Raw genomic sequence first — 19,829 nt, forward strand, 5'->3', positions numbered from 1 at the left:
TTGCACAGAGTTGGACATGACTGAAGTGATTTAGCAGGAGCAGCATGCCCTATAGTTATTTGTATGTTGTATCTGTCTAGGTCAATCTATTAGAAGTGTCATCTTATGATTTTTTATTATTCATTTTTTTGAAAATGACATTAGATTTTTTTTCTTTTTTTGATTTTTTTGATTTTATTTTTTAACTTTACAATATTGTATTGGTTTTGCAATATATCAACATGAATCTGTCACAGGTATACACCTGTTCCCCATCCTGAACCCTCTTCCCTCCTCCCTCCCCATACCATCCCTCTGGGTCGTCCCAGTGTACCAGCCCCAAGCATCCAGTATTGTGCATCGAACCTGGACTGGTGACTGATTTCATATATGATATTATACATGTTTCAATGCCATTCTCCGGAATCATCCCACCCTCTCCCTCTCCCACAGAGTCCAAAAGACTGTTCTATACATCAGTGTTTCTTTTGCTGTCTCGTATACAGGGTTATTGTTACCATCTTTCTAAATTCCATATATATGCATTAGTATACTGTATTGGTGTTTTTCCTTCTGGCTTACTTCACTCTGTATAATAGGCTCCAGTTTCATCCACCTCATTAGAACTGATTCAAATGTATTCTTTTTAATGGCTGAGTAATAAATACTCCATTGTGTATATGTACCACAGCTTTCTTATCCATTCATCTGATGATGGACATCTAGGTTGCTTCCATGTCCTAGCTATTATAAACAGTGCTGCGATGAACATTGGGGTACACATGTCTCTTTTAATTCTGGTTTCCTCAGTGTGTATGCCCAGCAGTGGGATTGCTGGGTCATGAGGCAGTTCTATTTCCAGTTTTTAAAGGAATCTCCACACTGTTCTCTATAGTGGCTGTACTAGTTTACATTCCCACCAACAGTGTGAGAGGGTTCCCTTTTCTCCACACCCTCTCCAGCATTTATTGCTTGTAGACTTTTGGATTGCAGCCATTCTGACTGGCGTGAAATGGTACCTCATAGTGGTTTTGATTTGCATTTCTCTGATAATGAGTGATGTTGAGCATCTTTTCATGTGTTTGTTAGCCATCTGTATGCCTTCTTTGGAGAAATGTCTATTTAGTTCTTTGGCCCATTTTTTGATTGGGTCATTTATTTTTCTGGAGTTGAGCTGTAGGAGTTGCTTGTATATTTTTGAGATTAGTTGTTTGTCAGTTGCTTCATTTGCTATTATTTTCTTCCATTCTGAAGGCTGTCTTTTCACCTTGCTTATATTTTCCTTTGTTGTGCAGAAGCTTTTAAGTTTAATTAGGTCCCATTTGTTTATTTTTACTTTCATTTCCAATATTCTGGGAGGTGGGTCATAGAGGATCCTGCTGTGATGTATGTCGGAGAGTGTTTTGCCTATGTTCTCCTCTAGGAGTTTCATAGTTTCTTGTCTTACATTTAGATCTTTAATCCATTTTGAGTTTATTTTTATGTATGGTGTTAGAAAGTGTTCTAGTTTCATTCTTTTACAAGTGGTTGACCAGTTTTCCCAGCACCACTTGTTAAAGAGATTGTCTTTAATCCATTGTATATTCTTGCCTCCTTTGTCAAAGATAAGGTGTGCATAGGTGCGTGGATTTATCTCTGGGCTTTCTATTTTATTCCATTTATTTATATTTCTGTCTTTGTGCCAGTACCATACTGTCTTGATGACTGTGGCTTTGTAGTATAGTCTGAAGTCAGGCAGGTTGATTCCTCCAGTTCCATTCTTCTTTCTCAAGTTTGCTTTGGCTATTCGAGGTTTTTTGTATTTCCATACAAATTGTGAAATTATTTGTTCTAGCTCTGTGAAGAATACCATTGGTAGCTTGATAGGGATTGTATTGAATATATAAATTGCCTTGGGTAGTATACTCATTTTCACTATATTGATTCTTCCAATCCATGAACATGGTATATTTCTCCATCTATTAGTGTCCTCTTTGATTTCTTTCACCAGTGTTTTATAGTTTTCTATATATAGGTCTTTAGTTTCTTTAGGTAAATATATTCCTAAGTTACTAGAACTAATCAATGAATATAGTAAAGTTGCAGTATATAAAATCAACACACAGAAATCCCTTGCATTCCTATACACTAATAATGAGAAAATAGAGAAATTAAGGAAACAATTCCCTTCACCATTGCAATGAAAATAATAAAACACTTAGGAATATATCTACCTAAAGAGACATTAGATTTTTTAAAACAGTTTTTATTATTATTTATTTATGTATGTGTTTATTTGGCTGCTCTGGGTCTTCGTGGCTGCCCCAGTTTTTCTCTAGTTGTGGGAGCAGGGGCTGCTCTCTAGATATGGTGTGTGGGCTTCTTACTGTGGTGGCCTCCCTTATTGTGGAGCATGAGCTCTAGGGCACCTAGACGTCAGTATTTGTGGCTCCCAGGCTCTAGAGCACAGGCTCAACAGTTGTGGTGCCTGGGCTCAGTTGTTCCTTGGCATGTAGGATCTTCCTGGACCAGGGATGGAACCTGTGTCTCCTGCGTTGGCAGGTGGACTCTTCACCACTGAGCCACCAGGGAAGCCCCTGACATTTAATTTTTAAAGAACTAGATTAGTTTTCTTATAGAAGACTCCAGATAATCTGCCTGTCCATTTTCTTGCAGTTTCATTTACTTTGTTTTTCTTCCCTCCATGTTTCCTATCACTGAAGTTAGATCAGGATACTGCCTTGGATTATATGATTATAATCACTCATAGTCATGATTCTTTTTGATAGTAAAATTGTCCCAAACTTGTCCATGAGGTGTCCCTTTGGCCAGCCTCCTTGTCCTTGATATAAACTCATTAATCTTTGAGTGTGCTTCTGCTGTTTGGCACAGAACTACGTCACAGCCACACCTTATGTTTTCTGCCTATGCCTGAAACCTCTGATTTCTCCAAGGAGTGCTATTTGCTGTTATTTTTTTAAAAAATGAACAAAAATTGTTTAAAAACAAAAATTTGGGTGCTGCATTTACTCAATATTATTAGAGTTCTATAGTTTCCAGGACCTTTCAGTGGGTCAAACTGTTATATACATACATAAAATTTTTTCAATTCAAATTTATATTATACAGATTTTTCTTAACTCCTTTTATTTTATATCTTTATTTTAAACACTCACTGATCAAAACTCACCAGGGAAAAAACTTTATTTTGCTGGTTGCAGTCAGGGAAAATGTACACAATAGGTAACTAGATGGCATCTCAAAATTGGGAAATTAGGAAGGGTTCAGGGGATGGGAGTTAAACACACGATAGTCTCTGCAGGAATTGTTTAGAATTTGTGAAGTCTGGGAGTTTTAGCTATTGTTTGCAGTTTTATCTTTAGAACACAGATGTCCCTATGAGTTATTGTTAAGAATGTAGACTCTTCTATAAAAGGACTGTGGGCTGAATTAACTGGCGTTTGAGCTTAGATAATTTGTCTTGCATGTTATGGTTTGGTATATTTTATATACTCTGTGAGCCATGGTACCATTATGTAAATTGCGGTGTTTGTTTCAATTACCAGTTCCCCCCTCTTGACCTAGCTGTCCTCAGGGTAATTTTTTTTAAAGACAGTTTTATTGAGGTAGAGTTGATATACAAAAACTGTACATATGTAATGTCTACAGATGGTAAATTTGGACATATGCATACAGTCATGCAACCATCACCACAGGCAAGGTAATACTTCATTGTCTCTAAAAGTTTTGTGCCTCTTTTTTGGGGGGAGTTCTGAATCCTTAACCAGAGATTTCCCCTCTCAACAAAATTTTAAGTGCATGATGCCATATTATTGACTATAGGTTCTATGTTGTCCAGTAGTCTCTGGAACTTACTTATCTTTCATAACTGAAATTTTAAACCCATTGAACAACCAGTCTCCATTGCCTCCTCCCCATTCCCCCTCCCCCACAACCACTTGATTCACTGATTCTGTGAGTTTGACTATTATAGGTTTTGTGTATAAGTGGAATCAGGCATTATTTGTCCTTCTATGACTGGCTTATTTCACTTACACAACATCTTCCAAGTTTATCCATGTTGTCACAAATAGCAGGATTTCTGTCCTTTTTAAAGCTTAGTCATATTCCACTGTATGAATACACCACGTTAACCTATTCAGCCAGTTGGATGTTACTGTTGTTGACTTTGTCTGCCTTGCAGTTCTTTCGTTCCTCTCTTCCTGTCTTCTTTTGTGCTTTGCTGATTTCTGTTGTGGTGGTGGTACTGTTGCTGAAACTTTGCCTCTGTTCATTGGTGCTGAATAGAAATGAGGAGACAGTTTTGGATAAGTAGAAAAGTGTAGCTTTCATTGCTTTGCAAGGGAAAGGGGGCCACAGCAGGCTAATTCCCTCAAGACTGTGTGACCCACCCCAGAGGAGGGCAGTGAGGATGTTTATAGTGCTCAGGAAGAAGAGCGTGATCAGCTTGGGGACCATGCTTGGATTGATTGGCATCAAAGTCAAGTTTCAAGCATCATCAACTTTCTGGTTTCAACCAGTCTAAGGTCTATGTTCTTTCAGTTGGCAGTTTTTATCTGGTCAGGGGTCTGCTTCCTATAGAACACAGATGTCCCTATGAGTTAGTGTTAAGAATGTGGACTCTTCTATAAAAGGACTATGGGCTGAATTAACTGGCGTTTGAGCTTAGATAATCTGTCTTGCAAGTTATGGTTTGGTATATTTCCTGTAGAAACTGTGTCAGGCCTGTATCTATATTTTTAAGGGAACTGGGAATCTGGTGATTCTGCTATGTGGCAGAATTATATTCTAAATTGTTACCAGCTCCCCAGCCCAACAGTTACCCTTTGTTTCTACAGCTTCACAATCCCCAGTCACTAACTCTTGAGTCAGCATTTTACTTCAAAAGACAAGAACTCAGGATCTTGTACAGTTTCGATATTCTTTGTTTTCTCTTTCTCTTTTTAAAAAAAGTTTGTTGTTGTTCTCTAGAAGCTCACTGAGCTTCTTTAAGATGATTATTTTGAAATCTCAAATTCATTAGGATAAGTTACTGGAGATTTACTTTGTGTCATATTTTGCTGATACTTATGCTCCCTGTATCTTTGCATTGGCTTCTGTGATTTGAAAAAGTAACTCCCCTTGTAGCTTTAATGAACTGGCTATGGCAGGGAGAAGCTTTCAGCAATTGGCCTGGCTAGAAGTTCTGGGAGCTCTCAAACATTTTCTATGGATGTGCACATTCCATGACTCATCTTCCTCCTGGGAGAGAAGTTTCAGGGCTGTGTGTCTTCCCCCAGACTTGCAGAGCTGTGCTACCACCCACCATGAGCTGCTGTCCCCCACCCCCCCACCCCCACCCGTTACCTAGGGCAGATGTTAGATTCATGCCCTATTCCTCTCTCCCCCATCAGAGGGAGAAGTCTCAAGGTTATGCTCCTTCTCTCAAACTCACAGAGCTGTGTGACTTCTATAGGCCACCTGTCCCTTTTCCTAGGGCAGTGCTTTGAAAAGCCTGGCCACTGAGTGTGCACGTCTCTTCTCTCCCTCCCTCCTGAAGAGGAAGTCCCAGAATTGTGTGTCACGTCCTAATCTTGCAGAGCTATGCCAATGGCTAAGAGAGACTCACTTTTTGCTGCCCTCATGCTTATTTATCATTTGAAATAAGGGAGCCTTTAAAATTTTCTTTATGCTAGTTAGTCATTGATAGAGGTGTTAACAGCTATCAGCTTTGTTCTTGCCACATTTGTACATTTTGACATATTGTGTTGAATTCACATTTTTATTTATTTCAAAGTATTTCTAATTTCTCTTGTGATGTTTTCTTTGACACAGTCATTATTTAGGAACATGTTATTTAATTTCCACATATTTGTAAATCCCCAAATTTCCCTCTGTTATTGATTTCTAATTTAAATTCCATTGTGTTCAGGGAATATACTTTACATGATTTCAATCCTTTAAAACTTGTTGAGGTGTGTTTTGCGGCCTTGTGTATGGTCTGTCTTAAAAGAATGTTTCAGGTGTGTTTTAGAAGAGCATGTGCTGTGTTGCTGTTGGGAAAACTACTCTACAGTTGTCTGGTAGGTCTAGTGGTTTGATAGTGATGCTGAGTCCTTTATATCCTTGTTGATTTTATATTTAGTTGTTCTACCACCTAGTTTAAAGCTTTTGTGGTTCTGCAGTTTTACCATGTTGCGTCTATATGGATATTTTTGGAAGTTACTTTCTTTGATTAATTGGTCTTGAATTTGTGGTTTGGTTTTCTTTCAATATTTCTAGAGAATAATTATCCACCAATATTTCTTCTTTAAAATTTTAAAACCTGATGTATAGTTGACATAAAATATTATATTAGCTTCAGGTGTACAACATAGTGACTCAACATTTACATATATTACAGGTTAATCACTTTGTTAAGTCTGTTAATCATTCATCACTATGTAAAGTGATTACAATATTGTTGTCTATATTCACTGTGCTGTATCTTACATTTCCATGACATATTTATTATATAAATGTAAGTTTATACCTGTTAATCCCCTTCACCTATTTGGCCCAACCCATCCTCCCCTTCCCTCTAGTGACCATCGGTTTGTCCTCTGTATCTGTAAGTCATTTCAGTTTTGTTTTGTGTGCTTTTTGTTTTTTTAAATTTTTAAATTCTACATATACGTGAAATCACACAGTATTTGTCTTTCTTCATCTGTTTTGTTTCAGGAGTGTAATAGGCTCTAGGTCCATCCATATTGTCTCAAATGGCAAGTTTTTATCCCTTGTTAATGGCTGGGAAATATTCCATTGTATGTGTATACCACATCTTCTTTGTCCATTCATCTATTGGCAGACACTTATGTTGCTTCCATATCTTGGCCACTGTAAATAATGTTGCAGTGAACCTAGGGGTGCATGTATCTTTTCAAATTAGTGTTTTTGTCTTATTTGGATAGATACCCTGAAGTAGATTTTCTGAATTGTATGGTAGTTCTATTCTTAATTTTTTTGCAGATAGCTCCATTTTGTTTTCCATAGTGGCTGCACCAATTTACATTCCCACCAACAGTACATGAATGTTTCCTTTTCTCCACATCCTCACCAACACTTGTTATTTGTGTGTCTTCTTGACAGTGACTATGAATAGCCACTCTGACAGTTGTGAGATAATATTGTTTTGATTTGCATCTCACTGATGATTAGTGATGTTGAGCATCTTCTCATGTGTCCGTATGTCATCTCTGTGTCTTCCTATGAAACATGTATTTAGTCCTCTGCTCATTTTTCAACTGGACTGTTTATTTTTTTGTTATTGGGTTGTAATGAATTCTCTATATGTTTTTATATTAGCCAATTATTGAGTATATGGTTTGCAAATATCTTCTCTCATTCAGAAGATTGCTTTTTCCTTTCTTGATGGTTTCGTTTGCTGTACAAAGCTTTTCAGTTTGATGTAGTTCTACTTTTTTGCTTTTGCTTCCCTCACCTGAGAAGATAGACTCCCAAAATATCTCTAAGACCAGTGTCAAAGAGCATACTCCTGATGTTTTCTTCTAAGAGTTTTATGCTTTCAGGTTTACATTTAAGTGTCTAATCCACTTTGAGTTTATTTTTATATATTGTAAAAGAAAGTATTCTAGTTTGATTCTTTCGCATGCAGCTATTCAATTTTCCCAACAGCATTTATTGAAGAGACTGTCTTTTCCTCCCTGGATATTATAGGTTCACTGGTTGTAAATCAGTTGGCCATATAAGTGTAGGTTTATTTCTGGGCTCTCTATTCTGTTCCATTGATCTATATGTCTGTTTTTGTGCCAGTACTATACAGTTTTGATTGCTATATTTTGGTAGCGTAGTTTGATAACAGGGTATGTAGTATTTCAGTTTTGCTCTTTCTCAAGATTGCTTTGCAATAAAGATTTGCTATATAGCACAGGGGACAATCGTCAATATCTTGTAATAACCTATAATGGAAAATAATCTGAAAAATAATACATGTGTATATGTATAACTGAATAACCTCATTGTGCACCTGAAACATTGTAAGTCAACTATACTTCAATAATATAAATATATATTTTAAGAAAAAAAATGATTGCTTTGGCTAATTGAGATCTTTCATGGTTCCATAGAAATTTTAGGACTATTTGTTTCAGATTCATAAAAAATGCTACAGGTGCTTGGATAAGGATTGCATTCAATTTATAGATTGCTTTGGGTAGTATGGATATTTCAACAATATTAATTCTTCCAATCCATGACCCTGGTATATCTTTCCATTTATTTATATTGTCTTCAACTTCTTTCATCAATATCTTTTGGGTTTCAGAGTATAGATCTTTTACCTCCTTAATTAGATTTATTCTTCAGTGTATTCATTCTAAAGCAATTGTAAACTGGGTTGTATTTCTTAATTCCTTTTTGTCAGTTTATTTTTAGTGTATAGAAACACAAGAGGTTTCTGTATAGTATGTTTAATCCTGCAACTTTACTGAGTTCATTTGTCAATTCAAATAATTTTTTGTGGAGTCTGAATTTTTCTATACATAGTATCATGTAATATTATTGCCTTCCTTCTACTAACTTTGGGATTTGTTGTTATCTACTTTTTTAGTTCCTTTAGGTGTAAAGTTAGATAATTTATTTGATATTTTCCTTGTTTCCTGAGATGGACTTGTATCATTATAAACTTTTCTCTTAGAACTGCTTTTGCCAAAACCCATAGATTTGGGAATGTTGTGCTTTCATTTTCATTTGTTTCAAGGTATTTTTTAAATTTCCTCTTTGATTTTTTTTGTTGATCCATTGAGTTCACAAGCATGCTGTTTAGTCTCCATGTGTTTGTGTTTTTATCCAGTTCTCTTTTTTAAATTGATTTCTAGTCTCATACCATTGTGGTTATAAAAGATACTTGATACAATTTCAACCTCCTTGAATTTATTGAGATTTGTTTCATGGCCTAAACTTGTGATATATCCTGAAGAATGTTCCATGCACACTTGAAAAGAATATGTATTCTGCTGTTTTGGGGTAGAATGTTCTATGTACATCTGGTCTAAAGTGTTTAAGGCCAATGTTTCCTTATTGATTTTCTGTTTGAATGATCTATCCATTGTAAGTGAGGTATTAAAGTACCTCACTGTTTCTTGTATTGTTGTCAATATCTCCTTTAATAGCTGGTAATATTCATGTATATATGTGCTCTGATGTTTGGTGCATGTATGTGTGCATGCCAAGTTGCTCCAGTTGTGTTTGACTCCTTGTGACTCTATGGACTGTAGCCTGCCAGGCTCCTTTGTCCATGGGATTCTCCAGGAAAAAATACTGAAGTGGGATGCCATGCCCCGCTCCAGGGGATCTCCACTCAGGGATCAAACTTGCATCTCTACATCTCTTGCATTGGCAGGCAGGTTTCTGTATTCATGGAATTATCATCACAGTAATTCTAGCTAACATCTATTGCCACACATAGTTATAATATTTTTTTTTCTAATGATGAGAACTTTTTTATTTTGGATGATGAAGAATTCAATATTTATTAAATAGAGGAAAACAATAGAATGGGAAGACTAGAGATATCTTCAAGAAAATTAAAGATATAAAGGGAACATTTCATGCAAAGATGTGTACAATAAAGGACAGAAATGGTATGGACCTAACAGAAGGAGAAGAAATTAAGAAGAAGTGGCAAGAATACACAGAAGAACTATATAGAAAAGATCTTCATGACCCAGATAACCAGGATGGTATGATCACTAACCTAGAGCCAGACATCCTGGAGTGTGAGGGTAAGTGGACCTTAAGAAGCATCCCTACAAACAAAGCTAGTAGAGATGTTGCAATTCCAGCTGAGCTATTTCAAATCCTAAAAGAGGATGCTGTTAAAGTATTGCACTCTTTAACAGTATGCCAGCAAATTTGGAAAACTCAGAGTGGCCACAGGACTAGAAAAGATCAGTTTTCATTCCAATCCCAAAGAAAGGCAATGCCAAAGAATGTTCAAACTACTGCACAATTGCACTCACATGCTAGCATCTCACATGCTAGCAAGGGCTTCCCTGATAGCTCGGTTGGTAAAGAAGCTGTCTGCAATGCAAGAGACCCCTGGTTTGATTCCTGAGTTGGAAAGATCCACTGGAGAAGGGATAGGCTACCCACTCCAGTACTCTTAGGCTTCCCTTGTGGCTCAGCTGGTAAAGAATCCATCTGCAAAGCAGGAGACCTGGGTTCAATCCCTGGGTTGGGAAGATCCCCTGGAAAAGAGAAAGGCTACCCATGCCAATATTCTGGCCTGGAGAATACCATGGACTGTATAGTCCTTGGGGTTGCAAAGAGTCGTACACAACTGAGTAACTTTCACTTCACTTCACATGCTAGCAAAGTAATGCTCAAAATTCTCCAAGCCAAGCTTCAACAGTACTTGAACCAAGAACTTTCAGATTTTCAAGCTCAATTTAGAAAAGGCAGAGGAACCAGAGATCAAATTGCCATCATCAAAAAAGCAGAGAGTTTCAGAAAAACATCTACTTCTGCTTTATTGACTATGCCAAAGCCTTTGACTGTGTGGATCACAACAAACTTTGAAAAATTTTTAAAGAGATGGGAATACCAGACCACCTGACCTGCCTCCTGAGAAATCTGTATGCAAGTCAAGAAGCAACAGTTAGAACTGGACATGGAACAATGGACTGGTTCCAAATAGGGAAAGGAGTATGGCAAGTCTGTATATTGTTACCCTGCTTATTTAACTTCTATGTAGAGTACATCATGCAAAATGCTGGGCTGGATGAAGCACAAACTGGAATCAAGATTGCTGGGAGAAATATCAATAACCTCAGTTACACAGATGACACCACCTTTATGGCAGAATGTGAAGAAGAACTAAAGAGCCTCTTGATGAAAGTGAAAGAGGAGAATGAAAAAGTTGGTTAAAAACTCAACATTCAAAAAACGAAGATCATGGCATCTGGTCCCATCACTTCATGGCAAATAGATGGGGGAAACAATGGAAACAGTGAGAGACTTTATTTTCTTGGGCTCCAAAATCACTGCAGTTGGTGACTGCAGCCTTGAGGTTAAAAGACGCTTGCTCCAGCTTCCCTAACCAGGAAACCTTGACAAGCCATTCGTCCAACTGCATCCACAGGGAGGAACTTCCACAATAAAGAAGAACCACAAACTTCCAGCATACAGCAAGGCCACCCCAAACACAGCAATCTAAACAAAATGAAAAGGCAGAGAAATATTCAGCAGGTAAAGGAACATGATAAATGCCCACCAAACCAAACAAAAGAGGAGGAGATAGGGAGTCTACCTGAAAAAGAATTTAGAATGATGATAGTAAAGATGATCCAAAATCTTGAAAGCAAAATGGAGTTACAGATGAATAGATTGGAGACAAGGATTGAGAGATGCAAGAAATGTTTAACAAGGACCTAGAAGAAATAAAAAAGAGTTAATCAGTAATGACTAATGCAATAACTGAGATCAAAAGCACTGTGGAGGGAACCAACAGTGGAATAACTGAGGCAGAAGATAGGGTAAGTGAGGTGGAAGATAGAATGGTGGAAATAATTGAAGCAGAGAGGGAAAAAAGAAAAAAGAATTAAAAGAAATGAGGATAACCTCAGAGACCTCTGGGACAATGTTAAATGCCCCAACATTTGAATCATAGGAGTCCCAGAAGAAGACAAAAAGAAAGGCCATGAGAAAATACTTGAGGAGATAATAGTTGAAAATTTCCCTAAAATGGGGAAGGAAATAGTTACCCAAGTCCAAGAAACCCAGAGAGTCCCAAACAGGATAAACCCAAGGTGAAACACCCCAAGACACATATTAATCAAATTAATGAAGATCGAACACAAAGAACAAATATTAAATGCAGCAAGGGAAAAACAACAAATAACACACAAAGGGATTCCCATAAGGATAACAGCTGATCTTTCAATAGAAACTCTTCAGGCCAGAAGGGAATGGCAGGACATACTTAAAGTGATGAAAGAGAAAAACCTACAACCCAGAGTACTGTACTCAGCAAGGATCTCATTCAAATATGAAGGAGAAATCAAAAGCTTTACAGATAAGCAAAAGCTGACAGAATTCAGCACCACCAAACCAGCTCTTTACCAAATGCTAAAGCATCTTCTCTAGACAGGAAACACAGAAAAGTTTTATAAACTCAAACCCAAAACAATAAAGTAAATGGCAATGGGATCATACTTATCAATAATTACCTTAAATGTAAATGGGTTGAATGCTCTAACCAAAAGACAAAACCTGGCTGAATGGATACAAAAACAAGACAGCCATATATGCTGTCTACAAGAGACCCACCTCAAAACAAGGGACACATACAGACTGAAAGTGAAGGGCTGGAAAAAGATATTTCACACAAATGGAGACCAAAAGAAAGCAGGAGTAGCAATACTCATCTCAGATAAAATAGACTTTGAAATAAAGGCCATGAAAAGAGACAAAGGACACTACATAATGATCAAAGGATCAATCCAAGAAGAAGATATAATAATTATAAATATATATGCACCCAACATAGGATCACCACAATATGTAAAGCAAATACTAACAAGTATGAAAGGGGAAATGAACAGTAACACAATAATAGTGAGAGACTTTAATACCCCACTCACACCTATGGATAGATCAACTAGATAGAAAATTAGCAAGGAAAGACAAACTTTAAATAATGCAATGGACCAGTTATACCTAATTGATATCTATAGGACATTTCACCCCAAAACAATGAATTTCACCTTTTTCTCAAGTGTACATGGAACCTTCTCCCAGATAGATCACATCTTGGGCCATAAATCTAGCCTTGGTAAATTAAAAAAAATTGAAATCATTTCAAGCATCTTTTCTGATCACAATGTGGTAATACAAGCATATGGAGGCTAAACAATATGCTTCTGAATAACCAAGAAATCACAGAAGAAATCAAAAAAGAAATCAAAATATGCATAGAAATGAATGAAATGAAAACACAACAACCCAAACCCTATGGGATTCAGTAAAGCAGTGCTAAGGGGAAGGTTCATAGCAATACAAGTTTACCTCAAGAAATAAGAGAAAATCAAATAAATAACCTAACTTTACACCTAAAGCACCTAGAAAAAGAAGAAATGAAGAACCCCAGGATTAGTAGAAGGAAAGAAATCTAAAAATTAGGGCAGAAATAAATGAAAAAGAAACAAAGGAGACCATAGCAAAAACAAAACAAAGCTAAAAGCTGGTTCTTTGAGACGATAAATAAAATAGACAAACCATTAGCCAGACTCATCAAGAAAAAAAGGGAGAAGAATCAAATCAACAAAATTAGACATTAAAATGGAGAAATCACAACAGACAACACAGAAATACAAGGGATCATAAGAGACTACTATCAGCAACTATACGCCAATAAAGTGGACAAATTGGAAAAATGGGACAAATTCTTAGAAAAGTATAACCTTCCAAAACTGAACCAGGAAGAAACAGAAAATCTTAACACACCCATCACAAGCATGGAAATTGAAACTGTAATAAAAAATCTTCCAGAAAACAAAAGCCCAGGACCAAATGGCTTCACAAGTGAATTCTACCAAAAATTTAGAGAAGAGCTAACACCTATCCTACTCAAACTCTTCCAGAAAATTGAAGAGGAAAGTAATCTTTCAAACTCATTCTATGAGGTCACCATCACCCTAACATCAAAACCAGACAAAGATGCCACAAAAAAAGAAAACTACAGGCCAATATCACTGATGAACATAGATGCAAAAATCCTTAACAAAATTCTAGCAAACAGAATCCAACAACATATTAAAAAGATCATACATCATGACCAAGTGGGCTTTATCTCAGGGATGCAAAGATTCTTCAATATTTACAAATCAATCAATGTGATACATCCCATTAATAAATTGAAAGATAAAAACCATATGATTATCTCAATAGATGGAGAGAAAGTATTTGACAAAATTCAACATCCATTTATGATAAAAACCCTCCAGAAAGCAGGTATAGAAGGAATATACCTCAACATAATAAAATCCATATATGATAAACCCACAGCAAACATTATCCTCAATGGTGAAAAATTGAAAGCATTTCCCCTAAAGTCTGGAACAAGACAAGGGTGCCCATTCTCACCACTACTATTCAACATAGTTTTGGAAGTTTTAGCCACAGCAATGAGAGAAGAAAAAGAAATAAAAGGAATCCAGATTGGAAAATAAGAAGTAAAACTCTCACTGTTCACAGATGACATGATCCTCTACATAGAAAACCCTAAGGATTCCACCAGAAAATTACTAGAGCTAATCAATGAATATAGTAAAGTTGCAAGATATAAAATTAACACAAAGAAATCCCTTGCATTCCTATACACTAACAAGGAGAAAACAGAGAAATTAAGAAAACAATTCCATTCACCATCACAATGAAAAGAATAAAATACTTAGGAATAAATCTACCTAAAGAAACAAAAGACCTATATATAGAAAACTATAAAACACTAGTGAAAGAAATCAAAGATGACACAAAGAGATGGAGAAATATTCCATGTTCATGGATCAGAAGAATCAATACAGTGAAAATGAGTATACTACCCAAAGCAATCTATAGATTCAATGCAAACCCTATCAAGCTACCAACGGTATTTTTCAGAGAACCAGAACAAATAACTTCATAATTTGTATGGAAATACAAAAAACCTTGAATAGCCATAGCAATCTTGAGAAAGAAGAATGGAACTGGAGGAATCAATCTGCCTGACTTCAGACTATACTACAAAGCTACTGTAATCAAGACAGTATGGTACTGGTACAAAGACAGAAATATAGATCAATGGGACAAAATAGAAAGCCCAGAGATAAATCCACACACCTATGGACACCTTATCTTTGACAAAGGAGGCAAGAATATACAATGGAGAAAACATCTCTTTAATAAGTGGTGCTGGGAAAACTGGTCAACCACTTGTAAAAGAATGAAACTAGAACACTTTCTAACACCATACACAAAAATAAACTCAAAGTGGATTAAAAATCTAAATGTAAGAGCAGAAACTATAAAACTCCTAGAGGAAAACTTAGGCAAAACACTCTCTGACATAAATCACAGCAGGATCCTCTATGACCCACTTCTCAGAGTAATGGAAATAAAAGCAAAAATAAAAAAATGGAACCTAATTAAACTTAGAAGCATTTTCACAAGGAAGGAAACTCTAAGCCAGGTGAAAAGACAGCCTTCAGAATGGGAGAAAATAATAGCAAATGAAGCAACTGACAAAGAATTAATCTCAAAAATATACAAGCAACTCCTGCAGCTTAATTCCAGAAAAATAAATGACCCAATCAAAAAATGGGCCAAAGAACTAAACAGACATTTCTTCAAAGAAGACATACAGATGGCTAACAAACACATGAAAAGATGCTCAACATTACTCATTATCAGAGAAATGCAAATCAAAATCACAATGAGGTACCACCTCACGCCAGTCAGAATCAGTTCATTTCAGTTCAGTTCAGTCGCTCAGTTGTGTCTGACTCTTTGAGACCCCATGAATCACAGCACGCCAGGCCTCCCTGTCTATCACCAACTTCTGGAGTTCACTCAGACTCACGTCCATCGAGTCAGTGATGCCATCCAGCCATCTCCTCCTCTGTCGTCCCCTTCTCCTCCTGCCCCCAATCCCTCCCAGCATCAGAGTCTTTTCCAATGAGTCAACTCTTCACATGAGGTGGCCAAAGTATTGGAGTTTCAGCTTTAGCATCATTCCTTCCAAAGAAATCCCAGGGCTGATCTCCTTCAGAATGGACTGGCTGGATCTCCTTGCTGTCCAAGGGACTCTCAAGAGTCTTCTCCAACACCACAGTTCAAAAGCATCAATTCTTTGGTGCTCAGCTTTCTTCACAGTCCAACTCTCACTTCCATACATGACCACTGGAAAAACCATAGCCTTGACTAGACGGACCTTTGTTGGAATAGCTGCTATCAAAAAGTCTACAAACAATAAATGCTGGAGAGGGTGTGGAGAAAAGGGAACCCTCTTACACTATTAGTGGGAATGCAAACTAGTACAGCCACTATGGAGAACAGTGTGGAGATTCCTTAAAAAACTGGAAATAGAACTACCATATGACCCAGCAATCCCACTGTTGGGCATACACACCGAGGGAACCAGAATTGAAAGAGACAAGTGTACCCCCATGTTCATTGCAGTATTGTTTATAATAGCTAGGACATGGAAGCAACCTAGATGTCCATCAGCAGACGAATGGATAAGAAAGCTGTGGTACATATACACAATGGAATATTACTCAACTATTAAAAAGAATGCATTTGAATCAGTTCTAATGAGGTGGATGAAACTGGAGCCTATTATACAGAGTGAAGTAAGTCAGAAAGAAAAACACCAATACAGTATACTAATGCATATATATGGAATTTAGAAAGATGGTAATAATGATGACCCTATATGTGAGACAGCAAAAGAGACACAGATGTAAAGAACAGACTTTTGGACTCTGGGAGAAGGCAAAGGTGGGATGATTTGAAAGAATAACATTGAAACATGTATATTACCATATGTGAAATGGATTGTCAGTCCAGGTTCGATGCAAGAGATGGGGTGCTCAGGCCTGGTGCCCTGGGATGATCCTGAGGGATGGGATGGGGAGGGAGGTGGGAGGGGGGTTCAGGATGGGGAACACGTGACACCTATGGCTGATTCATGTCAATGTATGGCAAAACCAATACGATATTGTAAAGTAATTTGCCTCCAATTAAAATAAATAAATTAATTAAAAAACAGATACTTGCCTCTTGGAAGAAAGCTTTGACAAACCTAGACAGCATATTAAAAAACAGAGAAAGCACTTTGCCGACAAAGGTCCATCTAGTCAAAGGTATGGTTTTTCCAGTAGTCATGTATGGATGTGAGAATTGGACTATAAAGAAAGCTGAGGACTGAATAATTGATGCTTTTGAACTGTGGTGTTGGAGAAGACTCTTGAGATCTGTTGGACTACAAGGAGATCCAACCAGTCAATCTTAAAGGAAATTAGTCCTGAATATTCATTGGAAGGACTGATGTTGAAGCTGAAACTCCAAAACTTTGGCCCCTCGATGCAAAGAACTGATTCATTGAAAAAGACCCTGATGCTGGGAAAGATTGAAGGCAGGAGAAAGGGATGACAGAAGATGAAATGTTTGGATGGCATCACTGACTTGATGGACATGAGTTTGAGTAAACTCTGGGAGTTGGTGATGGACAGGGAAGCCTGGTGTGCTGCAGTCCATAGGGTCGCAAAGAGTCAGACACAACTGAGTGACTGAACTGAACTGATTGTGTGTATCATGGTAAACAACAGTGATTTCAGACTTTGAGGAAATAGTCTAGGAGAGAGGAGAGATAGATAATGTTATAACATTATAGAAGTATTGAATCGTTAACTCCTAAGATATACGTAAAAGAAGTAAGCTTCAAACCCATGTATTAATATATGCCCTCCCTAATAGTATTAGCTTTATTTTTACAGTTACAACTACATACACATTGGCTGTTATAAAGTGCCTGTGGGAATTTAAGCCTAGACTTTTCTTTTTTTTTATGTAGTATCTTTGTATCAGGGTGATGGTGACCTCATAGGATGACTTTGGATGTGTTTCCTCTTCTTCAATCCTTTGGAAGAGTTTAAGAAGGACTGTTGTAAGTTGTTCTTTGTATGTTTGGTATAATTTCCCAGTGATGTCATTAGGTTCTGGCCTTTTGTTTGCTACGAGTTGTTTTTTTTTTTTTTTTTTAGTATAGATTATATTCACTTAATGAGAACTTTTAACATCTACTCTCTTAGCAACTTTCAAACATACAGTAGAATGCTGTTAACTCTGGTCACCATGGCAACTGTAGTATATTACATCCCCATAGACTCTTTGGACAAGTTCTGGCTTTTGAACTCTGGCCCCTTATCTCATAATGCCTTCAAAACCGATGGTACATTCCCTTGTTTGGCAAATGTTATTGGGAAAAAGCAGCTTCCGTGCTCCACCCAACGCTCACTTTCCTGTGAAATTTGACCTAATGATGTCATTCATTACTAACTTGCAAAAATTTTATTGCTTTTAAAAAGATACATTTTAAATGCAGAATTTTAACTTGTTTTCAGTACAAGGCTTTGTTTGAAAAGATTATTCAGATCAGGTCACTGTATTTTGCAATTCCTGCTGCTGCTGCTGCTAAGTCGCTTCAGTCGTGTCTGACTCTGTGCGACCCCATAGATGGCAGCCCACCAGGCTCCCTTGTCCCTGGGATTCTCCAGTAATTTCCAGTACTTACTATCTGCTCCTTCTGCCTCTTGCCTCCGTTCTCAAACCCACTGCACTTATGGTACCAGTTAGCATACTTCTATGTCCTACTCGAGTGTCTTATCCATCCTTTCTCAGGCCTTTTTTCAAGCTATGAAAGGCAGCTCATTTTACACAAGCACAGCCTAGAAGTTTAGAGGGGTTAAAGACCTCTAAGGTAACTCTCAATTGAAGGGAAACATTGTTGGAAAAATCCTCACATTGTCCTTCAAAGGGTCACTTCAGAAACGCATTCAGTGTAGTTCTTCAAAATATCCATCTTGAGATTGATTTGCAGTTTCCCACAGGGTAACAAGCTCAATAATTCACCTTTTTGACTTTTCCATTTTCCCTTTCTTACTTTCGCTATCCTCCTTCACCCTTCTTCTGGCTTCTTGTCACTGCTTCTCAAATAAACTGTGTGCATCCATGTCTCTTTTCTGGGAGGGAGAACCCAAGAATAAACATTCTTTCCAAAGGAGCTTAAGAGCTTACTACTTCTCTCTTCATTTCAATTAACCTTTAGAGAACTTACAGGGGCTTCCCAGGTGGCTCAAGGGTAAAGAATCCAGTGCAGGAGATGTGGGTTCGATCCCTGGGTTGGGAAGGTCCCCTGGAGAAGGAAATGGCAAACCCACTCCAGTATTCTTGCCTGAGAAATCCCATGGACAGAGGAGCCTGGCGGGCTGCAGTTCATGGGATCACAAAAGAATCGCAGCACGCCAGGCCTCCCTGTCCATCACCAACTCCCGGAGTTCACTGAGACTCACGTCCATCGAGTCAGTGCTGCCATCTAGCCATCTCATCCTCTGTAGTCCCCTTCTCCTCTCCTCCTCCTCCTGCCCCCAATCCCTCCCAGCATCAGAGTCTTTTCCAATGAGTCAACTCTTCGCATGAGGTGGCCAAAGTACTGGAGTTTAGCCAGTGTTTATGTTAAGAAACTTATGGAATCAAAATGATCATTGCATGCATGTAATATACTTGAATATGTGGATTCACACTTTTTAATAGTTGAATTTCTATAGATTCTATATTGAATTTATATTGAATTCAACAAAGATCTTGTTGCAGCAAAATTCATATATTACTGGAGATAGATCATGATTTTGAGTTGCCACTTGGTGGCAGTGTCGGCAAATCTTTATAGCTTAGGTTTGGCCTTGTGCTGCTTCCATGGAAACCGTGTACTTTAACCTGTGCTTGAAATGAGCAGTCCAGAAAATGCAGGCAGGAAAGTCTGGATGTATTTCAGTAAAGCACAGCTTACTCAGGCTGGAGGAAGTCACCTTGACATGTACCCAGATGTTAGGCTTCCTCACTCAAAGAGGATGGTAGACCCGCAACAGGAGTCCCACAACCAAACCAGCCTCTTCCCCATTACCACTGACTATCTGCCATCACCCTTGTTCCTCTTCGGCCTCTGTAGGAGCTACTGGCAGTGCTATATTGTTGGGAGTTGGACAGTTAGTTGTGTAGACATGTGGATGCTTGGCTGAAGGACCCAGGCAGGAACTCACTTGGATGATGCTCAG

The sequence above is a fragment of the Bos indicus x Bos taurus genome, chromosome 3 (assembly GCF_003369695.1).
Source record: "Bos indicus x Bos taurus breed Angus x Brahman F1 hybrid chromosome 3, Bos_hybrid_MaternalHap_v2.0, whole genome shotgun sequence".
NCBI lineage: Eukaryota > Metazoa > Chordata > Mammalia > Artiodactyla > Bovidae > Bos > Bos indicus x Bos taurus.